This window comes from Loxodonta africana, chromosome 15 (assembly GCF_030014295.1).
Source record: "Loxodonta africana isolate mLoxAfr1 chromosome 15, mLoxAfr1.hap2, whole genome shotgun sequence".
NCBI lineage: Eukaryota > Metazoa > Chordata > Mammalia > Proboscidea > Elephantidae > Loxodonta > Loxodonta africana.
In genome coordinates, this window is record NC_087356.1 from 735,844 (window position 1) to 761,428 (window position 25,585).

Here is a 25,585-nt window from a genome sequence, read left to right on the forward strand (position 1 = left end):
TACCATTTGTGGAAACTCACTGAACTCTACCACGAAGATCTGCGCCTTTCATTGTAGATAAAATAGACCTCAATTTTAAAGATTAGGAGAAAATGAAAGGGAAGAAAAATAAAACAATTTTAGGGGGAACCAACATGGCATGGGAGGCCTGGTGGTACAGTGGTTAAGAGTTCAGCTACTAACCAAAGGGTCAGCAGTTCGAATCTACCAGCCACTCCTTGGAAATCGTATGGGGCGGCTCTGCTCTGCCTTATAGGGTCACTATGAGTCAGAATTGACTCAACGGGAACGGGTTTGGGTTGAGTTAACATGGCATTGCCTATATTTTATTTTTCCAAGTAAGGATAACAAAAAAAGACGATCTACTATAGTTCTATTACTTAAATGGTAATTTTTGACACCTAAAAAATAGGAATAACATAATGATATAACTTTTTAATGAAAACTTTTTGCATTGTGGAAAAACTCAGTACATTTTATTTTCCTCATTTTTCCACAGAGAGGGGAACTCTTTCCCTAAGAAAATACCTTGCTTGGGGTTTTAGGAGTCATGATTGTATGATACTTTAAACATTGTGGGGGCCATATTCTGAATTTTCAGCATGACCTGAATTACTTCCCTCATCAGGGCTAAAACTGCAAATTACTCATAAATTTTGGTAGGAGCAGGGTGAGGGGTCCATTCAGGAAAGTCATGAAGGAATGGTGCATCGACATATAATGCTTATATTATAGGTATTAGTGAGAAAATCCACAAGCTCTGCAACAAATTGAAAGAGCACAACCCTGGCTGCACCTGGGCCCTTGACCTCTGTCAGGTGTCACGAGGAAGTGATACCTGCATTCACTCTTTGGCAATGTTCCCCTTTCCCATCCTTGTCAACATCACTGAATATACTTATGAATGGCAGGCAAAGTCATAGATTCTACAGGAAATACTCGACTACAGGGTACCTTCCGCAGGAGAATTAAGATTTTAGAGCCCCTAGGTGGTCTGCTTCCATAAAGATTAAAACCAAGAAAATCCTATGGGGCAGTTCTACTCCTTAAAATGTGCGGTCACCACGAGTCAGAACTGGCTCAATGCCAATTGGTTTGGTTTTGGTTTAGTCATTAACTTGACTGTAAGAGTCTTTTATTCATAAATTGGATAGCCTACTAGTTCCCGCCCCCCCCCCCCGAAAACTGACATCTAAGCTTTGATGTTTCCTTAAGAGGTAAAGCCATCTCTTGATCTGGTCTCATGAAGTCAGAAGTCAATGACTGCCTGCTGCTACAGCTGATAAGAGAAGGAAAGGGGCCAGTGAACAATGGCAGAGTGGGAGCCAGGCTCAGGAGGAGGCTGAGGGAGCCCCCACACAGATGCCTGCGCCTGAAAGCATTGTGTTTGAGATCTCCAAGAAGGTGATGCACAAAGTGGAGAAACTCACCCAGGTGTCATCTACCTAGGTACCTGCAGTCACTTGTCCTAGAGCTGTATCATTAACTCAAACAGAGAAAACTCAGGCCAGCAAGGACTGGAAAGGATTCTCGTAACACCAAGAACCAAGACGATCTCAAACTGAATGAAAAAAAAAAAAAAATCAATCAACCAATGCCAATACTGAAATGACAGAAATGTTAGAATTATCTGACAAAAAATTATAAAGCAGCCATCATAAAAAATGCTACATTGAGCACTTATGAACATACTTGAAAGAAATGAATAAATACAAAGTCTCAGCAAAGAAATGGGAAAATAAAGACGAACCAAATGAAAATTTTAGAACTCAAAAACGCAATGACTGAAATAAAAAAATTCAGTGGGTAATTCCAACAGCAGAACGGAGGGCTCAGAGGGAAGAATAAGTGAACTGGAAAGGAGGACAACGGGAATTATTCTATCTCTGCAATGATAGAGAGAAGATAAACTGAAAACAAATATGAATAAAATGAACTGAGCCTCAGGGACCTGTGTGATTATACGAAAGATCTAAGTGTCATCATAGTTCCAAAGGAGGAGAGAAAGAGGGTGGGACTGAAAAATGCTTTAAGAAATAATGGCCAAAAACTTGCCAAATTTGTCAAAAAACATAAAACTATTAATTCAAGAAGTGGAGCAAACCCGAACAGGATAAATCCAAATAAATTCACACCCAGGTATATCATAGTTAAACTTCCAAAAACCGAAGACAGAAAAAAAAAATGTAAAAGCAGAGAGAGAGAGAGTGAGAATTGACACCTTACTTAGAGAAGGAAAAACAGTTTGAGTGACAGCAGGTTTTTATTAGAAACCATGCAGACCAGAAGTGTTTTTCAAGTGCTGAAAGAAAAGAACTGCCGATCCAGAATCCCTATATTCAGTGAAATGCTATTCTTATTTGCAGATACCATGTTTGTTTATATAGAAAATCTCAAGGAATCTACAAGAACCAGAACTAAAAATAAGTTCAGTAGGGTCACAGGACACAAGGTCAACATAAAAAATCCATTCTATTTCTATATCAGCAATGAACAGGGGGACACTGAAAATAAAAATACGGTACCATTTACAATCACTCACAAATGAAATACTTAGGCATAAATCTAACAGAACATGTACAGGGCTTGTGACTGAAAACCACACGACACTAGTTAAATAAAGATACAAATAAATGAAGACACATACATGTTTGAAGACTCAACATAGTAAAGATGTCCATTCTCCCTAAATTGATCTATAGGTTTATATGATTCCTGCCAAAATTCCAGTAAGATCTTTTGTAAATGTAAACAAGGTCATTCTATAATCTATACAGAAAAGCAAAGGAATTAGAGTAGCTAAAACAATTTTGGTAAAGAATAAAGTCTACCCAATTTCAAGACTTCAGGAACTACACCGTTGGTGGATTGGTGGTATTGGTGGATGGGTACACACATAAATCAACGCACAGAATAGAGAACACAAAAATAGACCCACATAAATATGCGCGATTTATTTTTGACAAAGTTGCAAAAGCGACTCAATGAAGGAAAGACAGTCTTTTCCAAAAATGGTGCCAGGGTAGGTGGACATCCACAGGTAAAACAGAAACTTCAACCTAAGTCTCTTACACAAAAATGTACTCAAAACGGATCGTGGGCTTAAACGCAAAATATAAAACTTTAAAGCCTTTAGGAAAAACACTGGAGAAAATCTTTGGTATTTAGAGCTACAGAAAAAGTTCTTAGACTTGATGCTGAAAGCCCAATCCATAAAGAGAGAAATTGATAACATGGACCTCATCAAAACTTAAAACTTTTGCTGTGTGAAAAACTCTGTTAAGATGAAAAAGACAAGCTTGTAGACTCCGAGAGAACGTTTTTGCAAACCACACGTCCAACAGAGGACTGTTGCTGTTAGTTACGTCTTAGGGGCATATCAAGGCTACTGCACCGGCCCCAGGTGCATGGCACCACTGCCAGTTTCTATTAACCTGGTAAGGGCTAACGCCCGTCCTTCCTCAAACATGGTAATGTGTTAATTAAAGGATTAACGAGCTCGACTTGTATTTTTGAGCTGATATTATGGTAAAGTTATCTAAAAGAGGGGCATCAGATTGTGGGACAGGGGCACAGATTTCAGTGCTGGCCATACCGTGCCGTTTTCTGGAGATACGCTATGGGCTGAAATGGGTTAATAGAAACTGGTCAGTGGCGCCATGCGCTCAGGGCCTGTGCAATACCTGTCGTATCTGCCATACCCTAATTATGCCTTTGCCTCAAGTCGATTCTGACTCATGGAGACCCCATGTGTGCAGAGTATAACTGCAACATAGGGTTTTCCAGGTTGTGACCTTTTGGAAGCAGATTGCCAAGCCTGTTTTCTGAGGTGCCTCTGGGTGGGTCTGAACTGATAACCTTCTGGTTAGTAGTCCAGAGCTTAACCACTCGGGCTACCCAGGGACTCCAACAAATGAATGGTATCTAGAATATATTAAAAACTCTCAAAATTCAATAGTAACACAACAAACAAGCAAACAAACAATCAATTTAGAAAAAAAGGCAAAAGACTTGAACAGACATTTCATTGAAAAGGATACGCAGATAGGAAATAGCATCTGAAAAGACGTTCAACATCATTAGCCTTAAAGAAATGCAAATGAAAATCACAAGGAGATATTAGTACATACTTATCATAATGGCTAAAATAAAATTGTGACAACACCAAGAGCTGACGATGGTGTGGAAACGCTGGACCACTCATGGGTCACTGGTGGGAATGCGAAATAGCACAGTCCAGAAAGCAGTTGGGCAATTTCTTAACAAAATCCAACATGCAACTGCTATACAACCCAGTAATTGCACTCCTGGGCATTTATCCAGAGAAATTAAAGCGTGTGTTCACACCGAGCCTGTGCACACATGGTGACAGCGGCGTTATTGCCCCTAGCCCAGAACTGGAAACAACCCCAGTGGCCTTCAGTGGGTGAATGGTTGAACAAACCAGCACGTTCACACCAGGCAATACTAAAAATCCAGACCACTCAGTGACAAAACAGAATGAATGGCTGATACAGCTTAGGTGAATTTCCAAATTATGCTGAGTGGGAAAAAAAAAATTCCAAAAAGTTACATACTTTGTGGTTCCATTCATATACTATCCTTGAAATAACACAATTACAGAAACGGAGATCAGATTAGTGGTTACCAGAGATAAAGAGGGGGCGGAGGGAAGTGGGTGTGGCTGTAAAGGGCAAGGCAGGGTTCTCCGGGTTGGAAACATTGGTATCTTCACTGTATTGGTGTCAGCGTTCTGGGTGTGATACTCTACTATAGTTTTGCAAGATGTTACCATTGGGGGAAACTGGGTAAAAGGGACATAGAATTTCTTTCAATTGTATACGCGTCTAAAATTATCTGAAAATAAACAATTTAATAAAAAATCATAGTCAAAGCAAATTCCAAATTCAGTTTTAACAAAAGGCTGAGATTTTATAGAAGTACCAAAAGATGGCTTTTTCTTTTTATGCTTTTTTGTTGAAGCATAATATACACGTAGAAAAGTGCACAAATAATACGTGTGGGGCAGCTTGCTCAGTTCTAACGAGAAGGACACACTCGCGCCACCATTACTGACAGGACGAATACAACACCCTCCGCTCAAAGTCATGTGCTTGAGCTGGACAATTTTTCTTGCACCATCTCAGTGTAGACAATTTGGTTGACTGAACTACTGCCTGGTGGCTCAAGGCCACGATCTGTGACGTGAATGACCAGCTGTCCAGGGATACAGTGCAGGCTCGGTTAGCCACAGACGCATGGGCTCTCCCAAGGAAGTCCTGCCCTTGTCTGTGACTTGATGGGGCCATCCCTACATGTTATCTTTGTATGATTACTAAGTATCAGGTGCTTTTAGTCCCCAAAGGAGGGAAGAAGTGGAGCGGTCTCAGCAATATCTTTTTCTAAAAGCAAAGGGAAAATGTAACTTACCACCAGAAAAATGAAAAGCAAATACAGCACATTTTTGCATAAAAAGTATTGGTTTCTACCCAGCTAGAATGTTGATTTCTACCAAAATGGATGTACAAGTGATAATTTCTATTTCACATTTGCTAATTCATTTACATCCCCTGGAATCATGATAAACCCATCTCGCCCCTAATGGCAGCTCCAGTCTGCCATGTCTGCTTGGACTTAGCTGAATTCCATCCCCTGAAAAGTCTTTTTTGTGCAGCACAGCTATTCTTAGGTACAAATTTCACAAGCAGGAAATTCTCACTGTGCATTCTGTAGCCGGAGGATGAACCCAAAGACACTCGTGGCGAAGGGGCACCTCTAGCGTCTCCCCTAGGAGCCCAGTAAAACACAGCTGCCAGAAGAACTCAGAGGCTTGAGCTGAACAAAACACCTTGCCCTCTGCTGTGGTTACAAGTTATCGCTGAATGCAGGAAGTAGAATCATACTGGCTCATTCCTCAGACACACAAAGCCACGCTGTCAGGCAAAGCATGAGGGTCGACCAGGTGGCAGCCACACGGAAACCAGGATTGGAGGGGGGTGACCTCAGGGTCCCCTTTTACTGGCCAAACTGAAGAAACTAAATCCCACGTGTATTTTCTTAACCTCACTGAATGCCCCCCATTTATGGATTCAACAATGTGCTTTATGTCACTGAGGAGCAGGCCTGGGGAAAGGGGGGAGGGGAAGGGAAAGGAAAGATTCCCCCTCGCTCAGCCGCACTCTGTCAGCTCTGTCAGCACTGCCATTTTCCCGTCTCCCTATTTCAGGGTCCCTGGCTCTGGGAAGAGAAGGTGGACCAGGATATACGCACATTCCAGCTGGTCCTTGCTGTCTCCTAGAGGTGAACCGGAGGGCCCAAAGAAGTAAGAGTTGATTAAAACTGGTTCTGGGATGCTTTCACATCAAGGAGGATTTTTAAATTAGACCTTGCAGTACTGCCTGTCGGAATCGACTCCACGGCACTGGGTTTGGTTTGTTTTTTTGGTACTGCCTGTATGACACGCCTCTGTGATGCCAGTCACAGCCACCAAACAGGGGCTGCCCCTCCTCGCCCCAGCCGAATCCCTCCCTGTGGTCACACCCTACTCACCCACATCCCAGTTTTTCCACTCAGCCGGAATCGGCAGGAGGGAGAGCCAGAGATCTGTCCTCAAATTGTTCACAAAGAAAAGTGGGTAGTAGGTGAAGCGAGCCAGAAAGATCAGTTGCTGTCAAGTCAGAACTGACTCTTGGCAACATCACGCGTGTCAGCGTACAACTGTGCTTTGTAGGGCTTTCAATGGCTGTGAGCCTTCCAAAGTAGATTGGCAGCCCTTTCTTCCAAGGTGCCTCTGGGTAGATTCGAACTAACAACTTTCCGGTTAGTAGCCAAGTACTTAACCATTTTTGCCATCCAGAGACTCCAGGCAAAGCCAAGGGACTGAGAAACTCCACCTCCTTTTGCGACTCCAGTGAGTGTCTTTGATATACTGTGCATAAAACCTCAGTTCGCAAGTTTATGACGCATTTGATTCTGGCTGTCTGAACACCTGTTAGGTTGCCTTGATCCAGGTGGTTTGGGAAAACGAAACTAGAAGGATAGGAAATCTGAGAGTCCAATAAAAAGAAACATTTAATACAGCATGGAAGATAGCCAAAACTGTGTGTTTGTAGGAAGTGAAGGGCAGGCGTGCCATTTCTGAGTTTCCTGGGCACACACAGGGAACATGTTCACTGTGAAGTTAAGATTTGAAAAGGGTCAGTATTCCATCACCATCTTGCCAGCTTGGGACTCTCACCTGAGCTTTTTCTCTATGTTGTTTCTTCCACTCCTTTTTTTTTTGCCACTAGGCAACTACTTCATTTATATTCAACACTAACTTCAAACTAGTAAATGAGTACAATTCATCCTGGAAATTTGAAGACCCCAAATGGCATCCTGGCTTTTGGGGCCTGGTGTCTCCCAGACTTCTGCACATTCTTCCTCCGCACCACATCCCCTAAGAATAAATCAGTGTACCAACAGCTATGTCTACTCAGAACTACTTGAATGACTTATCCATCAAAGGGCTTGACTGCTTCATCCCTTCGCTGATTCAACCATTTGACTGACTGACCTGCAACCCAAACTCAAACTCTGCACCAAGAAGCCCAGATCATACACCACCAACAGGCTCGCCTATGGCTTCCTCATGGCTGCTGGACTCTGGAGCAACTCTTTCTGGGAAGGAAGGGGTGAGGTCCTCTCGGTGGGGCAGAGTGAGGCTGCTGGGTGCAGGGTCCACTCCTGTGTCTGATTGCCAGCAAGGCACAAAACAGTATTCGGGCTTGTGCTGGTGAATCTGGGCTTCACCCTAGCACATTAGTGGGTACACCAAGGTGAAAGTAGTCTTAGAGGCACGAGAGAAAGATTCAGGTGGGGCAAGTCACCAGCCACCTGTTCACCAACAGAAAGAGTGCACACAGGAAAGGAGAGAGGTCTGACTCAAACAGGGTGTTAAGATGACGTTTGGGTGAAGGGCTCACAGCTAGGATGTAAGCGATCAAATATTGGGAGCAATGTTGAGGTTATTTGGCCATGCTCATGATGGATATTTATTTTCTCTCTTCCTGAACAAGTTTTGGTTTTTTAACACTGTGCAATATCAGACAATTTCCCATGGCCTCTGGGAGGTCAAGAAGAGCAGCCCTCCTTCTGGCTGTGCTTGGGTTACCCTGCTTTGCCTTACCTGGCTGAAGGTTTATTATAACCTGCATTCACACATGGCTCCATTATCTGGACTCAGGGCAAGAAACAGACCCTGACTCAACATTTTGCTCAGTATTATTTTCAGCATACTGAACAGGACCCATTTTTGATCTGTAGCCCATAGCTAGGCTGTGGTTCTCTCAACACACGCAGACTGAAAGGACTCCTCCTGTGTCGTGTCTCAGTATGAGATGACCACAGGTCCTAACTTCTCCATATGTCACCGAGAGCCACTGCTCCCAGGCTGGTGGGCACTGCCAGAGACCAAGGCAGCTGCACCAGGCATTCAGGGAGCAAACGCTTTGATGAGAAAACGAGGGTACTCTGTCTATCACTTAAGTTCACTTTAAAGGCTGGTATAAAATCAAGTGAGGGACTCAAGGCCAAATATTCATTTGTAATAAAATACACCATTTTAAGAAGGTAAGGATTTTTTTTTTTTAATTTGTTTCAAAGCAAAATGAGGTTGGTTTTAACGGAGATTCATAATCGTTAACTGTTTAGTTACTTTGAAAGGCTTTCTTCGTTAAAATGAGCCTCAGCAGATTGCTACCCACTAATGCTGATAATTACCTGAAGCAAAATAAATACAAAAGTCTGTGTTAATGTAGACTGAAATAGGAAGAGGCCTGGGCACTACATTTTCCAAGGACAAAATGCACAGTTGTTCTGGACTTACCCCTGCAAAAGTACTTAGTGGCCAGGGCACGGGAAGCGTGTTATGATGGGAGCCTGAAAGCGTGCTGCTGGACCACCTTGGAGCCAAGGCCAAAGAATGGGGCATCAAGATACAGGAAGTCAGTCTCAGTTCCCAATCCATAAAGTGGAATAACAGCTATTCACCCTATAGGGTGGTCATGAGGATTACACAAGATAATGAATGTGGGTGAGCTCTGTCAACACTGAACTTCCAGACGAAAGGAAGGAGTTAGTTATGATTCTTCAGAGCTGGGGAGACTGACTCGAATTATCAAAAGAAGAACCCACCCAACCTCCTCTCTGGCAGGCTTGTCTGACAGCTGGGCACTCATGCTGCTTTCTGAATATGTAAACGCATTTTACTTTCTCTGGGAAGGAGCCCTGGTGATGCAATGGTTAAGAACTCGACTGCTAATCTAAAGGTTCTCGGTTTGAACCCAGATCTGGTGATCTGCTCCCATAAAGATTACAGCCTAGAAAACTCTATGGGGCAGTTCTACTTTGTCACATGGGGTGGCTATGAGTCGAAAATCAACTTGACAGCACCCAACAACAACAACAGGATATCAGATAAGCCTTTCGTGCTCTGTAAGGTTCCACGCAAGAGGTCCTGCATGACGCAAATAGTTAAATGCTAGGCTGGTAGCTGAAAAGATGAGGTTTGTACTCACCCAGAGGTGCCTCAGAAGGCAGCCCCGTCAATCTGCTTCCAAAAGGTCACAGCCTTGAAACCTACAGAACAGTTCTACTCTGCACACACGGGGTCACCATGAGTTGGAATTGGCAGCAACTAAGAACAACAGGGCTCCATGCAGACAAGTAGGGCTTCTGATGGATGACGTCACATGCTTCATCTACCTCCAGCTGGGATTAGGTGTCTGGCTTCCATCCCTGCTAGAATCTTGGGCAGTCATTTAACTTCTCTGTTTTTTGGTTTTTCTCATTTGTTGAGTGGGGATTATATCGGTCTTACTTACTTTGAAGATCTTTATAAGAATTAAAACACTATAATATTTTTAGTATAAATATGTGCCTCTCTGATTATCGTTTCAGCGTAACTCCAGGCACTTGGGAAGGCTTCGTTATTTAGAATCAGCATAGGCTGATGGCTATTCTCCAGTGTTGACATTTTCATTTTAATGAGCTTTTTGTTTTGGGATATTTTTAGATTTACAGAAATGTTGCAGAGTTCTTACATAGTCTTCACCCAGTTTCCCTAATGTTAGTACCTTTCCTGACTACAGCATATTATGAAAACTAAGAAACCAAATTACAAACTTTATTTGGATTGCTCTGGTTTTTCCACCGATGTCCTTTTTCTGTTCCAAGTTTCAGTCCTTAGTCCACTCTGATGGTGAGAGTCTTTCATGTATTAGGCTTGGGGAGTACCAGTCAGGCACTGCACTGTGCAGATTGGCCCTCAGTTTGGTTTTGGGTGATGTTTTCCTCATGATTAAACTGTTGTTATGGGTTTTGAGGAAGAGGCAAAGTGCCCATCTTATTACATCATATATCATATCAACATTCCCAAGACATAAACATGACCTACCACTGGTGATATTAACCTTAATCACTTGGTTAAGGTGGTGTCTTCCAGGTTTCTCCACTATAAAGTTGCTATTTCCCCTTTTCCATACTGTATTCTTTAAAAGCAAGTCACTAAGCCCAGCCCATGCTCAGTGGAAGGAGGATTAAGGGTCTCCTCCTGGAGGTGGGGAGTATGTACATATCTCCTATAAGAAAGACTTGCCCCTTTCCCCTGTTTAATCATTTATTTATATCAGTATGAACTCATGTCTATTTACTTTATACCTTTAGTTGTAATCCAATACTATGTTATTTATTTTGTCGCTCAATTTGTTCCCGTCTTGGCCAATGGGAGCTCTTTCAGTTGGCTCTGTGTCTCTTTGATATGCCCACATCATTGTGGGTTTTTTTGGGGGGTGGGAAGGGAGGGGTTGTTGTTTTGAGCACTTTCTTACTTTCTGCAACCATGAGATACTCATCTCCTACATTCACTGCCCTAGCCCTAGACTCAATCGTCACCAAGGAGCCTTGGTTCATTTTATTGGGGAATTGCTTAAAAAACAAAAGAGCTGGGCACTGTGCATGCTTTTTGTTTCTGGCTGTTGTTGATTTTTGTGCAAATAGAATTAAAATGTATAGAGCTAAAGAGATATGGGTTTTTACCAGCTGTGCACTTCGGATGAACTACCTTGCCATTTTGGGCCTCAGTTTCCTCATCTGTGTATAAGGATAATGAAAAACACTCAAGACTGTTGTGTGGTCAAGTAGGGTGACACTGAAGGGCTTTCCTATTTCTGCTAACAGAGCGCTAGATTTCTTTTTTGGACTAATCTTCCTGCTGAAAACAACCAAAACATTTGGAGAAAATATGGGAAACATCTTCAAAGTACCAACGATCTGAAAAGACAATAAAGCCAAAACTCAAAAGAAAATGAGACCTAGAGAAATAAGCAAGCAAGGAAGTTGGATTTTCCCTGAAGGAATTTTCTAATTCCAGAAAATGTGAACTTTCACTTTGACAGCCTCATAGTGATTGGTGTAGGGGCAGAGGAGTATGAAAATCAAAACCGGGGCTGCACAAGGGAAGGAATTTCAGAGGAGATCCTCTGAAGATAAGCTGGGACACCAAAGAGCTAGACCCTCAGGGGAAGGCAAAGAAATACATTGAGCTTATTTGAACTACTAAGTTTCCTACAAAACCTCAAGCCTTGAACTTGGTTTAAGGTGCACATCAAACTGAGAGCATGTTCCGGTGCCTAGTGGTGGAAAAGTACTTTCAACCTATCTTTCATATAAAAAAATCTGTTGCCATTGAGTAGATTCCAACTCACAGTGACCTTATAGGATCGAGGAGAACTACCCCATAGGGTTTCCAAGGCTGTAATATTTACAGAAGCCCACTGCCACATCTTTCTCCCATGAAGCAACTCGTGGGTTCGAACTGCTGACCTTTGGTTAGCAGCCAAGCACTTAACCACTGCGCCACCAGGGCTCCTTTGACTTTCATATAATTCTTATAAATCATTTTTAAATAACAATGACTAGCACACAATAAAAGAAAAATAGACACACAGAAGCAACAGACAAAAAGAAATAGACCTGTAAAGACTGAAAACATTGGAATTATTAGCTAAGGAGTATATAACAACTATGTTTTGATGCATACAGAAATAAAGACAAACTTGAATGTGTTTGTGGGAACAGGAAACTAAAAATTGATATGGGTAATTTGAAAGAGAAAACAAAAAATTTTTTAGAATAAAAATTCCAATAACTGAAATTATGAATTCACTGGACAGGTTAATCAGCACATCAGATACACCTAGGAAGACAGAATCAGTCAACTTGAAGAGATACACTGTAAAAGTACCTGGACCAATTTCAGTAATCCTAGTTGTCCCAATTCCCTTTCTGCTCCTTCCCAAGAACACTTCTATTTAGCACCTCAAACTGACCAAGGGTCCCTGACGTTTTAGTGAAGAGAAACTGCTAATAATTTCTTCAGAGCCTTCAGATCCGTGCAAGGGGTAGAGGACGAAGTGAGGAAGGGTGCACTCCTACCAGCCCCACCACCCTTTCTCCTTTGGGAACTCCAGCAAAGCCCAGAGAAGGAGTCAGTGCTCCTGGACTCCAGTTCAGAGATCTGCCAAGAAAGCCTCCGAGATGTCCTACAGACCTGAGAAACCCAGATGTAGCCCCAAAGATAAAGCTTGTTCCAAAGTGGCTAGCTCATCATTGGTTATCTCCCAGATTGCTGTGAGGAACCAGTGAATAAAAAGTGTAGAAACCACATTGCACTCCTACAGACCTGAGAAACCCAGATGTAGCCCCAAAGATAAAGCTTGTTCCAAAGTGGCTAGCTCATCATTGGTTATCTCCCAGATTGCTGTGAGGAACCAGTGAATAAAAAGTGTAGAAACCACATTGCACTATAAGAATTCAAAAATATTGAAATGCTGTACATGAAAGTTGGTTTCTTTTCTTCACTATTTCTCTGATGTATTATTCATCTAATTCTAGATTACCGAAATATCTGGCCACATGGATTTAAGTCTTCCCTTAGGTAGTCTTTCTTTTTAATTAAAAAATGTTCTTTCAAGAATTGACAGTTTTGAGAAATAATGGTCAGTTATTGTGTAGACTGTCACTCAAATGCCTCTCCAAAATAGACATTTTCTTTGTGGAAGCTAGTCTTCAAAGATAACTGCCATCAGCCCCATGCATGCCCAGGGTGGGACACACTCATAACTGAGGAAATGAGAAAGGCCTGAGGTAACCTGAACCTCTCTCCTTGAGTGGATCTTTCATCTCAGTGCAAGCCTGGTTAAGGACTGCCCCAGCATAGAACGATTCTGCAAAGACTGCAAGAGATTTCTTTTTCCAATGATTATTCTTCCATTTGTCTCTGAAAAAATAGTTTGGAAAAGTCAGTAATATAATGAACTACCACAACCTTAAACCACAGAAAAAGAGAAGGAGAAAGGAAAAGAAAGACAGAAAACCCTAAGGAAGAGAGAAAACCTGAGAACTATTCAAATGTCCCATTTCCAACAAAAAATTCACAAAGACATACAGAAAAACAGGGAACGAGCCCACTCAAAGAATAAAACAAGCCAACAGAACCATGCCTGAAGAAGACCAGACATTGTATGTACTAAATACATACAATGTATTTAAATATGGTCAAAGAACTAAAGAATATAAAGAAGATGATGTAGGAATAAAATGAGAAAATTAACAAAGAGAAAGAAATATGAAAATAGATAAACAGAAATTCTGGAGCTAAAAAGTAATTAAGAATTCACTAAAAAGATTCAACAGTAGATTTGAGCTAGCAGAAGAATCAGTGACCTTGAAGATGAACAATTGGAACGATCCAGTCAGAGAAACAGAAAGAAAAAGAACAACAACAACAAAAAAAAAACGAACAGAGTGTAAGAGAATCGTGGGACACCATTAAACAAATTAATAAAGACATCATGAGGGTGCCCAGGGAGAAGAGAAAAAGAGCAGAAAGAATATTGGAAGAAATAATGACCAAAAATTTTCCAAATTTGACAAAAGACATGAATTTACACATATAAGAAGCTCAACAAATTGCAAGTAATCTAAACCCAAAGAGATTCAGGCCGAGAGACATTATAATCAAAGTCAAAAGCAGAAGATGGAGAATCTTGAAAACAGCAAGAGAAAAACGAATGGTCCCATACAAGGGAGCCCCGTTAAGACTAAATGTCGACTTCTCCTCAGAAACCATGGAAGCCAGAAGGCAACTGGATAGTATATTCAGAGAAAAAAAGCTACTATCTAAGAATCCTGTCCCTGGAAACTCAGTCCTTCAAAAATGAGAGTAAAAATTAAAATTAAGATATTCCCAGATAACAAAAGCTGAAGAAGTTTGTTACTAACAGATTTACCCTACAAGTAATGCTGAAGTGAGTTCTCCAGTTTGAAAGGTGAGTCAAAGCCGTACAAAGAAATGAAGAGCTTCAATAAAAGTAATCTCAAGTGCAAATAGAAAGGCCAGTTTTGCTGTATTTTTGGTTGGCAACTATATTTGTTATGTTGTACATGATATAAAGGACAAAAGTATAAATAATATTTATAAATATATGATCCTAGTCATGCAATTGTCATAAAGATATAATTTGTGATATCAAGAACAAGGGGTGGTATAGGAACAAAGTTTTGTATGTTACTGAAGTTAAGTTGGTATCAATTTAAAGTAGATTGCTATAAATTTATGATGGTAAATGCAATCCCCATGGTAACCACCAAGAAAGTTTATATCTATATACACACACACACAAGGAAATGAGAAGGGAATCAAAATGATTCACAACAAAACTCAACTAAACACATATGAAAAGGACAGCATTCAAGGAAATAAGGGGCAAAAAAGGTACAGGGCAGAGAAAAAATAAATAGCAAAAGAGCAGAAGTAAGCCCTTCTTTATGTGTAATTACTTTAAGTGTGAATGGATTGAAATCTCCAATCAAAAGGCACAGATTGGCAGAACGGATAAGAAAACACGACCTAACTATACGTTGTCTACAAGAGACCCGTCTTAAAACAAAAGATACAAATAGTGAAAGAGTGAAAAAAATATTGCACACAAATAGAAACCAAAAGAGAACTGGGGTGGCTATATTAATATCATATGAAATAAACTTTAAGTCAAAAACTGTTTCTGTATAAGAGACTACCAAAAACCAAATCAAATCCATTGCCATGGAGTCAATTCCGACTCATAGGGACCATATAAGTCAGGGCAGAACTGCCCCACAGAGTTTCCAAGGAGTGCCTGGTGGACTCGAACTGCCGACCTTTTGGTTAGCAGCTGTAGCATTTAACCACTATGCCACTAGGGTTTCCATAATAGACTAAGAAGGACATTACACAATGGTAAAACCATCAATTCATCAAGAAAACAAGAACCCTAAAATATGTGAATCAAACACTGATAGAACTAACGAGATAAAAACGGACACTTCTATAACGAAAGTTGTAAACTTCAATGCACCACTCTGGATAATAGGTAGAATATCTAGATAGAAGATTAACAAAGAAACAAAGGATCTGAAAGACACCATAAGCCAATAGACCTAACAGGTGTTTACAGAGCACTTCACCCAACTACAGGAGCGTACAGTCTTCTCCGATCCACATAGCTAATTCTCCAGGATAGACCATTTTTTTAGTTTACAAAACATGTCTCAATAAGTTATAGAAGATTAAAATCACACAAAGTATTTTCTCTGACCATAGTGGAATGAAATTAAAATCAGCAATGGAAGGAAAACTGGGAATTTCACAAAAATGTGGAAATTAAGCAACACGTTATTAAATAGCCAAAAGTCAAAGAAGAATTAACAAGGAAAACTAGAAAATAGAGATTAATGAGAATGAAAGTACAAAATACCAAAACCTATGTGATGCTGTGAAGGCAGAACTTACTAGGATATTTATAACTGTAAATACCTATAAAAAGATCCCAAATCAAAAACCTAACTTTATACCTTGAGAACCTAGAAGGGAAGAGCAAAGTCCAAAGCAATAAGAAAGAATGAAATAATAAAGATTAGCATCAAGAGACATTATCAAGAAAGCAAAAAGACCACCAAAAGAACACTGTTGTCGTCGTCAGGTGCCATTGAGTTGGTTCCGACTCGTAGCGACCCCATGTACAACAGAATGAAAAACTGCCTGGTCCTGCACCGTCTTCGCAATCATTATGCTTGAGCCCATTATTGCAGCCACTGTGTCACTCCATTTCACTGAGGGTCTTCCTCTTCTTTGGTGGCCCTCTACTTTACCAAGCATGGAAGTATAAAAGAATAGGAGAAAATACTTGGAAACTGTGTAACAGATAAAGGTTTAATGTTCAGAATATGGAAAGAATTCTTAAAATTCAACAATTAAAAGACTAACCCAAACCCACTGCTGTCGAGTCGATTCTGACTCATAGTGACCCCATAGGGTTTTCAAGGGTGTACATCTCTACAGAAGCAGGCTGCCACATCTTTATCCCAAGGAGCTGCTGGTGGTTTCAAACCACCAAGCTTTAGGTTAGCAGTTGAGCACTTAACTACTGCACCACAAGGGCTCTTTAAAAGATTAACAACCCATTTAAAAATGGGCAAAGAGCTGGAATAGACATTTCTCCAAAGAAGATAGACAAATGGTCAACAAGCACATGAGAAGGTCAACATCATTGGTCATTAGAAATGCAAATTAAAACCATAATGAGATAACACTTCTCGCCCGGTAAGATGGCTACTATCAAAAGAAAGAAAAAAAAAACCCAAAACAAAAAATAACAAGTGTTGATGAGGATGTGGAAAAATTTGAACCCTCATCCATTGCTAGTGGGAAGGCAAAATGGTGCAGTCACTGTGGAAAACACTTTGGCAGTTCCTAAAAAAAGTTAAATACAGAATTACCACATGACCCAGCGATTCCAACTATGGGTAAATACCCAAAAGAATTGAAAACAACTTCTCAAACAGAAAAATGTACACCAATGTTCAATGCAGCATTATTCACAATAGCCCAAAGGTGGAAACAACCAGAATGGCCACCGACAAACGAATGGATAAATACAATGCGGTATATCCCTACAATGACGTATTATTCAGCTGTAAGGACAAATGAAGTCTGATGCACGCCACCACATAAAGAGCTCTGAAAAAATTACGTGAACTGAAATAAGCCAGACACAAAGGACAAATACTGTGTGATTCCACTTTTATGAAATATCTAGAATAGGCAAATCCACAGAGACAAGAGAAGTTTAGTGGTGACCAGAAGCTAGGGGTGGGGCAATGAGGAGGTAAAAAGAATTTATAGTCTTGTTAGAAAAAATATATATATGTGTGTGTGTGTTCATTAAAAGAGTTTTAAAAAAGAAAAGAAAAATTGTGTCAAAAACTGCAGGCATTAATGAGTGACCCGAAAAGTGATACAGAGGAATAGAACTCTAACTATAAAGAAGTTTGAGGATACCACAATCAATTTCTGCTTTTATTTTCCTTCTTATGCATGGACAAGTATGATATGATTTTAAAAAAAAAAAAATCCATGCCTAAATATGTCTAAATGAGTTTTAAAACCCAGACAGTTTTAATAAGTATAAAATAAAAATCCTTGGTTATAAGAAAAAAAAGTCACATTTCTAACAACATAAAAGGGGCAAAACACAAAAATCCTAGATTATAAGAAAAAAAAGTCACATTTCTAATAACATAAAAGGGGCAAAACACACTGTTCTAAGGACAGAACAAAGGCTACAAAACAGGGCATCGTTTCATTCTAGTGTTGAAAACATACATGCAAAAAGGACACGCATCAAAAATGGTAATAACAGCAATTCTCTGGATGATATTATGGGTAAATTATTTTCTTCTTTTCCTTTGCCTATAAACAATTTTGTTTAAAAAATTAATAATGGCAAAAAAAAAAGGCAGCTGCCATCGGTTTCTTCCCTCCCTGTATGCACACACTGCTCCTCACATTAAGAGGTGGTGTCTCCCCTCTGCCTGTGGACTCCGCCTGACATGTCGGCTTCCTTTGACCAGCAGAATGCAGCAGAAGTAACACTGCATTTGTTCCGGGTCTAGTCTTCAAAGAGACAGACTCCTTTTTACTTTCTTTTGGAAGCTGGCCAACATATTAAACATTTGACAACCCTGAGACCACCATGCTGTGAGGAAGCTCAAGCTAGGCCACTTGGAGAGAAACCGTTGTCCAGGCAGCCCCCATTTGATCCTGCCACAGCTGAGGTGGCAAGCATGAGCGAAGAAGCCATTTTGGATACTTAGCCTCAGCAAACACTACGTGGAGCAGAAGGACTGTCTAGCTGAGCCCTACCCAGACCGCAGAATCGTAAGAAGTAATAAATGGCTGCTTTAAACTACTAAGTTTGGGGGTTGTTTGTTACACAGCAAGAGATAACTGAGACATCCTTACATATAGTTTTCTCCTTAATCACAGTTCTCCTGAAAAGGCAAAAAACTCTTCAAGGTTCTTCGAGGTAATTGTAGTTTGGCTCCTGAATACTTCTCCAGGTTTTTATACCACCTGAGACTTCAGTCAAACGGGTCTTTTCACCGTTTCTTTTCTTTTTTTTACTAATAGAAATTAATTTTCTCTCAGTTTAGGAGGCTAGAAGTTCAAATTCAGGGTGCCAGCTCTAGGGGGAACGCTTTCTCTCTCTGTCGGATCTGAAGGAAGGTCCTTGCCTCTGAGCATCTCCTCCTGGGTGATCTTCATGTTGCTTGGCACCTCCCGTCATCTCCGCTCTTGTTTGCTTGTTTAATCTCTTTTATATCTCGAAAGAGATTTACTTAAGACATACTACATCAATAATGTCTCATTAATACAATAAAGAAAACACATTCCCAAATGGGATTATAACCACTACAGGGGTTAGGATTTACAGCATATATTTTGAGGGGACACAATTCAATCCTTAACAGCCCATACCCAGATTAAGAGTGAGGAGTCAGGAAGATGGGAAGGAGGAGGCATTTCAACGAGCATCAGAGAAGGTTCTAGGAAGCTGGTCCAGCAAACCACCGGGTTCAAAACACATCCAACTTCCTGTGTGCTGAATGCCACACATTGCTGTTTATTTTTTTCCCGTTTCTACCCAGTGTGGAAGGATCAGAATCATAAGGTTATGACTCATACCTTTCGCAATCAAGCTTGCCTTAATGAAAGAATGTGAACTTAGACTCTGAGGGTTTATGCTATGTCCCTTTGGGAGCAAGGAGAAAGGTCTGTCTTCACGTACGGCAGACTAAGTGCCCAGCAGAGTAATCTGACTTTCTTCTGCAGGATCCTGAAGTACCTCTTCCAGAGGCAGGATGCCAGGCTGGAGGACTTGGTCCTTTGGGACACTGTCAAAGGTCTACATCCCTCACAGTTTTCTTAAATTCCTATATTCAAAATGACAATCTATTTGATCATATGGGGACACAGGGGGTCTTCTTCCTTAGTCATCTTTTTTTTTTCTAAATTTTATTTTGTTGATGTTGTTGTTGAGAATATACGCAGCAAAACATATACCAACTCAGCAGTTTCAATGTGTACAATTTAATGACATTGATTACGTTTTTCAAGTTGTACAACCATTCTCATCCCCTGTGTCTGAGTTGTTCCTCCTCCATTAACATGAGCTCACTGCCCTCTAAGATTCCTCTCTGATATTTTGAGTTGCTGTTGTCAGTTTGATCCCACATAGATAGTTCTTAACAGAGCATAATGCTCAAGGCTGGCCGTTTTTACTAGTTAAGCTAAATGATTGCTTGGTTTTAAGAAGGCTTCAGGGGATACTTTTGGTTTAAAGTTTAAACATTATCTCAAAGCAGTACTTTCAGGAGTCTATCCACCCTCCATGGCTCCTAAGTCTGGAGTCCATGAGAAGCCGAAATTTTGTTCTGCAGTTTTCCCCTTTTGATCAGGATTCTTCCATGAAATCTTTGATCAAAATATTTAGTAATGGTAGCCGGGCACCATTGAGTTCTACTGTTCTCATGGCAAAGGAGTCAGTTGTTTATGGAGACAATTAGCCACACATTCCATGTCCTCCTCCTGTTCCTGGCTCTCCTTCTTCCTCTGTTGCTCCAGGCAAATAGAAACCAATTACTGTGCTTTGGATGGCCACTTCTAAACTTATAAGACTCCAGGCACTATGCACTTAGCTACTAGGCAGACCAGAAGTACTAAACATATTATTAGGCCAATTAAATGTCCCATGAAACCATGACCCTAAACCTCCAAACCAAGTAACTAAATCACATGAGATGTTTGGCTGTACATAAGTAGCTTCAGCAGCTACTTTTTTGTGTGTCATTGTAAATGTATCTATTTTCACTGTTTCTTAACATGTCTGACCCTGTACTCCTATTTCTGTGATTTTGCTGACTCCATCAGCCCCACCTAAAGGCTCAACTACCTGCCACCATTTCCAATCAAACCATCACCTCCACTTTGTCTTAATTTTCCACTCTTTAGGGTCTATGTTGAAAATGACCTCACCCACTCCTAAGAGACTTCTGTCCTCTGAATTCTGAACTTACTCTCGTTGGCAAGTTCGTTGGAGAGCCTATGCTCCGGTGCTGTTATATGTGTTTCCAAGGTCAATTTTGTGTTCCCAAATATAACGAGCTCCCTTGAATGCAGAGACGGAGCCATATACCTGTTTGTGTTTCAGCATCTAGCAAAGTGCCTGGAAGAAAGGAGGAACTCGGAAATTATGTTTTATTGGTTATTTTGCTGTTTTCTATTCTTTTTCTTTACAGTAGCATTTTGGTGGTGACTTTTGGGCTCTACCTTCATTTTCAGGAGTTCTGTAGCTTTTATATTGAATTCCCATTGCTACCATGACATTAAAAATATCACAGGTCTTTGTTTCTAAATACGAAGAATGAGTTAATAGGTTTGGTAAGAAGAAACATGAAAATCACTAAATAAATTTTTTTTCCCTGTCAGCTCAGGAAAAACACTTTTGATTCCCTCCTGTCCTACTGGAGAAAGATTCCTGTAAGAAAGTTCACACACAGGGAACCACTTCCTTGTCACTTGAACTCTGAACTGAAGTGTGATCATAGCAGGCAAAGGAAAACATGAGCTAGAAAAATCCACGGGTGGAAACCGGTAAAAGTGACTGGACTGTTTTCTAAGAAAGCAAAGTGCCGATGGCTAATACATAATTGGTTTTTTCCTGCACACCAGGGACCCTTACCTGACTCCTAATCTGCATGCTGGCCTTGGGGATCAAGTATTTATGTTCAAATAACAGGCTCGCTCCTGGAACACCAGCTTGATTCCATGTAACAGACAAAACTAAGGGGTGGGGGAAGAAGAAAAAATAGACAAATAGTAATATATTAGAAAATGCAGAATGTTAGAAGGTGAAAAGAGAAGTAACAATATAACATCTTATAAAATCATAAAAGTATTTTCTTAATGTAAAATGGTCACATTTTAGATATGCAGTATATGTTTTATTTTTAAAAATTTGTTTCATGGAAAATTTAAAGCATAAAGTAGAAAGAGTAGTATAATGAACCTCCATATATTCGTACCCTAAATTCATCAAATGCTAACTCATTGTCAATTTTGTTTCATCTATAAACTCACTCAATCCTTCCATGCCCCAGATTATGTCTAAGCAAATTCCACGTATCATTTTGAACATAAATGTAGTATTTGTTTTTGGCTTCACTTCTTAATTCATAAAAAGAATATTCTAAATGTACAATCAGAACAATATCACCTAGATGTTTTCCAGTGAGCTTGGTTTGGTTGTCATAATAATAACATTCCCTCATTCACATTTCATTTCAATAAGTTTCTCCTATTAAGTTTCCAAAATGTACACACAGAGCCCCTTGACGACCTCAGTGACATCAAATAATAATGAAGTTTTCCTATATCAAGAAATAACTTCTTACTTAACTATTTATTCATTTACCTTTTAATATGAAAAATTCCAAAATTACACAAAAGTTGAGAGAATCCTATAATGTACCTCCATGTCTCCATCACCCGGCTTCAACAGTTATCGACTCTTGGCCCATCTTTTTTCTCTCTGCTCCCACCCATCCCCTACACCTGTTATTGTGAAGCAAATCCCAGATGTATCATTCCATTCATAAATTTTTCACTATGTATCTCTAAAAGATAACGACTCTTTAGAAATAAGATAGTCTCAAAGTCAAACCAAGGAACAACAACAAAACCCTCATATTCAGAGTCAAATGGAAATGATCTTCACAGCAGAAGACAACGTGTCTTCTGTGGAACATCAGACTCCACAGTCACGTCCACAGTTACGTAGACAACGCAGTCTCTTCAAATGGGAAGGATCTTCACAGCAGAAGACAACATGTCTTCTGCGGAACATCAGACTCCAAAGTCACGTCCACGGTTACATAGACAATGTAGTCTCTTCAAATGGAAAGGATCTTCACAGCAGAAGACAACGTGTTTTCTGTGGAACATCAGACTCCACAGTCACGTCCACAGTCACGTAGACAACACGGTCTCTTCAAATGGAAAGGATCTTCACAGCAGAAGACAACGTGTCTTCTGTGGAACATCAGACTCCAAAGTCACGTCCACAGTCACGTAGACAACGCAGTCTCTTCAAATGGAAATGATCTTCGCAGCAGGAGACAACATGTCTTCTGCGGAACATCAGACTCCAAAGTCACGTCCACAGTCACGTAGACAACGCAGTCTCTTCAAATGGAAATGATCTTCGCAGCAAAAGACAACGTGTCTTCTGTGGAACATCAGACTCCAAAGTCACATCCACAGTCACGTAGACAACGCAGTCTCTTCAAATGGAAAGGATCTTCACAGCAGAAGACAACGTGTCTTCTGTGGAACATCAGGCTCCACGGTCACGTCCACAGTCACGTAGACAATGCAGTCTCTTCATTCTTGTCTTGAGGTTGGACATCCTTGAAACAGCATCATTATGCTGAGTCTCAATTATTCGGTCTTCACAGAAAGGGTCACAGTGTGGCTTAACAGCTTGTTTACAAAGAGACTTAAGACTAAATATGGCTCTTTTATGAACATGCCAAGTTCTGGGCAGTAGTCGCTTGGCCAATTTAAGCTTCCTTTGCCTCTTACACATAACAGCAGTAAAGATGTTAGCTGACCTCACAGACATGGTGATAGTCACTGCAAAATACTGCACTACATCCTGAAAACATTAATGTCATATAAAAATGATACATTATGTGGCTAAACTGAATCCCAAAGCCCTAGGTGAACTTCATATTCACTACAAAAATATTCAGTATGGACCCCTAGGTGCAGAATGTTATCCTTATCACTTTTGGGTATACAAAATATAAGGTCAGCAATAAGAAATCCCAAATCGCAGGAGTATAAGCATTCTTAGAAATAGTCTAGTTTAAATTCTCGTTTAATGTTGAATGCTCTGTCATCTGGGGTCCAACAAAGAAGCAGATGGGCACATTCAAATTAGGATAAATCAAGGAGAGTTGAATAATGTTTTTGGTTTTGCTTTTTAATAAAGGTCCAGGCAAGATATAAGGAGCTCTGGTTGCACAATGGTTAGCACTCAACTGCTAACTGAAAGGTCGGTGGTTCAAACTCACCCAGTGGCTCTGCAGAATAAAAGACCTAGTGATCTGCTGCTGTAAATATCACAGCCTAACAAACCCTATGGGGCAGTTCTACTCTGTTATAGGGTTGCTATGTGCCACAGCACACAACAACAATAGGCAACATGTAGGGGAACCACAAAGGATAGTCCAGTACCCCAGGGGTAGGAACTCTGAAGCTGTACCATCTCTAGGCTTGGAAGGAGGAGGGAAGGGAGCAGTTCCTGGAACCCAGAGGAGAGAGCTATGTAGACACGGCCACCTTAAGAGGAGCTATGACCTTCAGACAAGGAGCACATAAAACCCAAAATGACTCTTAGGGAGGCAGGGGATGGAATACACCAACCTCCCCCTCTTCTCACTGTCCAATCTCTAATTGGGACTTCTTGCTATCTAAACTCAACTGGAGCCAGAGAGCAATGGGTTCCGTGATGCAGAACATTTAGGTCAGCCTCCTGGGCTCAGAATAGAGCAGAAAAGGGTGGTGAGTAGAGCTGGAGAAAGGAATGGAAGATATTTGGCATAAATCCCATCTCTTATCCCTGACAGATAGTTATCCAGCCTCCAGTCCAGTCTTGTCTTACTCAAACCAAAGCCCACTTGGGCCCACAGAGCTCCTAGGAAACAAGTCCCCAGTTGAGGGCATGGGTACAGGCTTTGTTGCGGTCAGTTAGCTTTGACAGCCTCACAGCGTGACTTATGCCTGCTCTTCCTTTCTTTAACTCAACTATCTTCCTACTGACGGTCTATGGCTCTTGTTTATTTGATGCTCAGCACCACATCTCTGGTTTTTCTCCTTGACCACAGTTATGACTCCCCTTAGGACTCTGCTTGTCCTGGTAAACAGGTGTCCTTGTCCTTGGTTGCTTCCAGGACTCCAGGTTGAAGGAGAAATACCATCAGCCCAACCTGTCTCTCAAACGAAACCTGGATGTCTTTCTTTTTGTGTTCGAGAAATGGGAGCTCTCTGTGTTAAGAGGCATCAGATTCTCTAACAGTTGGAAGAGCCATTGTGTATTGAGCCACTTCTCCACTGGAATATGAATTCATGGGTTATTATCTCTGTGAGGAAAGGAATCTGATTCTGCTCACCATATGCCTAGGACCTGGTAAAGGAGCTGACACACTGTGATTGGCTCAAACCTAATTCTCCATAACTCAAAGCTATAAATCCTGTAACTTCTGCTGCCCAAGGAACAAAGCCAGAGTCTACAAAAGCTTCCAGATAACACACCTTAAATATTTTAAAGATATTTTTCACATCTCCGCCTAGTTTTTCTCTCTTCAAGATGATCAACCTTGACAGATTCCTTTTAAGGCGTAGTTTCCAGCATTTATACCACCTTGGACCTGGTGGCCTCTTGTAAATTCCTACTTTTCTTCTTCAATGTGTCTCCCAGAACTGAACACAGTACCATTACTGCCCTAGATTTGGACTCCATGCTTTAATATGTTTTCTTTTTGCTTTTATAGCATTCGCAATGTATTTGTTGATTAAATGAGTGAATGAATGTCACGCCCATTTGATTTACACAAAATATTTGATCATCTGACACTGCCAGCTAAGTCTTTTCCCCCATAAACTGCTATATATATATATACAGTAGCTAAAGGGATTTTAAATTCATTCTTTTAAAATATCACCTTGTTGGTTTGACTTCCCTGGAATCCCAGAAGATCGCCATGAATCTTGATTCAATCACCAAATATGTCTGTTACCTCTTTGTGAGATTTAAAGGTGTCAAGTCTCATTTATGTCTTGGTACCACAGAACCCAGCTGATTTATCTATCTACCTGTCTGTCTGTCTACCTATTTATATATAGATATGTATTTCATTTCACTGGCTGATTTTATTCTTTATTTTTTAACGCACTTTTTGTGGTAAATATATATGTAAGGAGCCCTGGTGGCACAATGGTTAAGCGCTCGGCTGCTAGCCAAAAGGTTGACTGTTCAAACCCACCCAGTGACTCCATGGGAGAAGAGACCTGGCAATCTCCTCCCATATAGGTTACAGTCTA

General features: G+C 40.6%; 1 long non-coding RNA gene across 1 annotated transcript in view; it reads right to left on the bottom strand.

The window, feature by feature from the left end:
* LOC135227756 (uncharacterized) overlaps positions 1-25,585 on the bottom strand; it is a 68,375-nt gene that overhangs the window by 25,112 nt on the left and 17,678 nt on the right. The window contains exon 2 of the long non-coding RNA XR_010317878.1: positions 21,162-21,262. This is a non-coding gene — a long non-coding RNA (uncharacterized LOC135227756). The remainder of the gene's footprint in view (positions 1-21,161; positions 21,263-25,585) is intronic.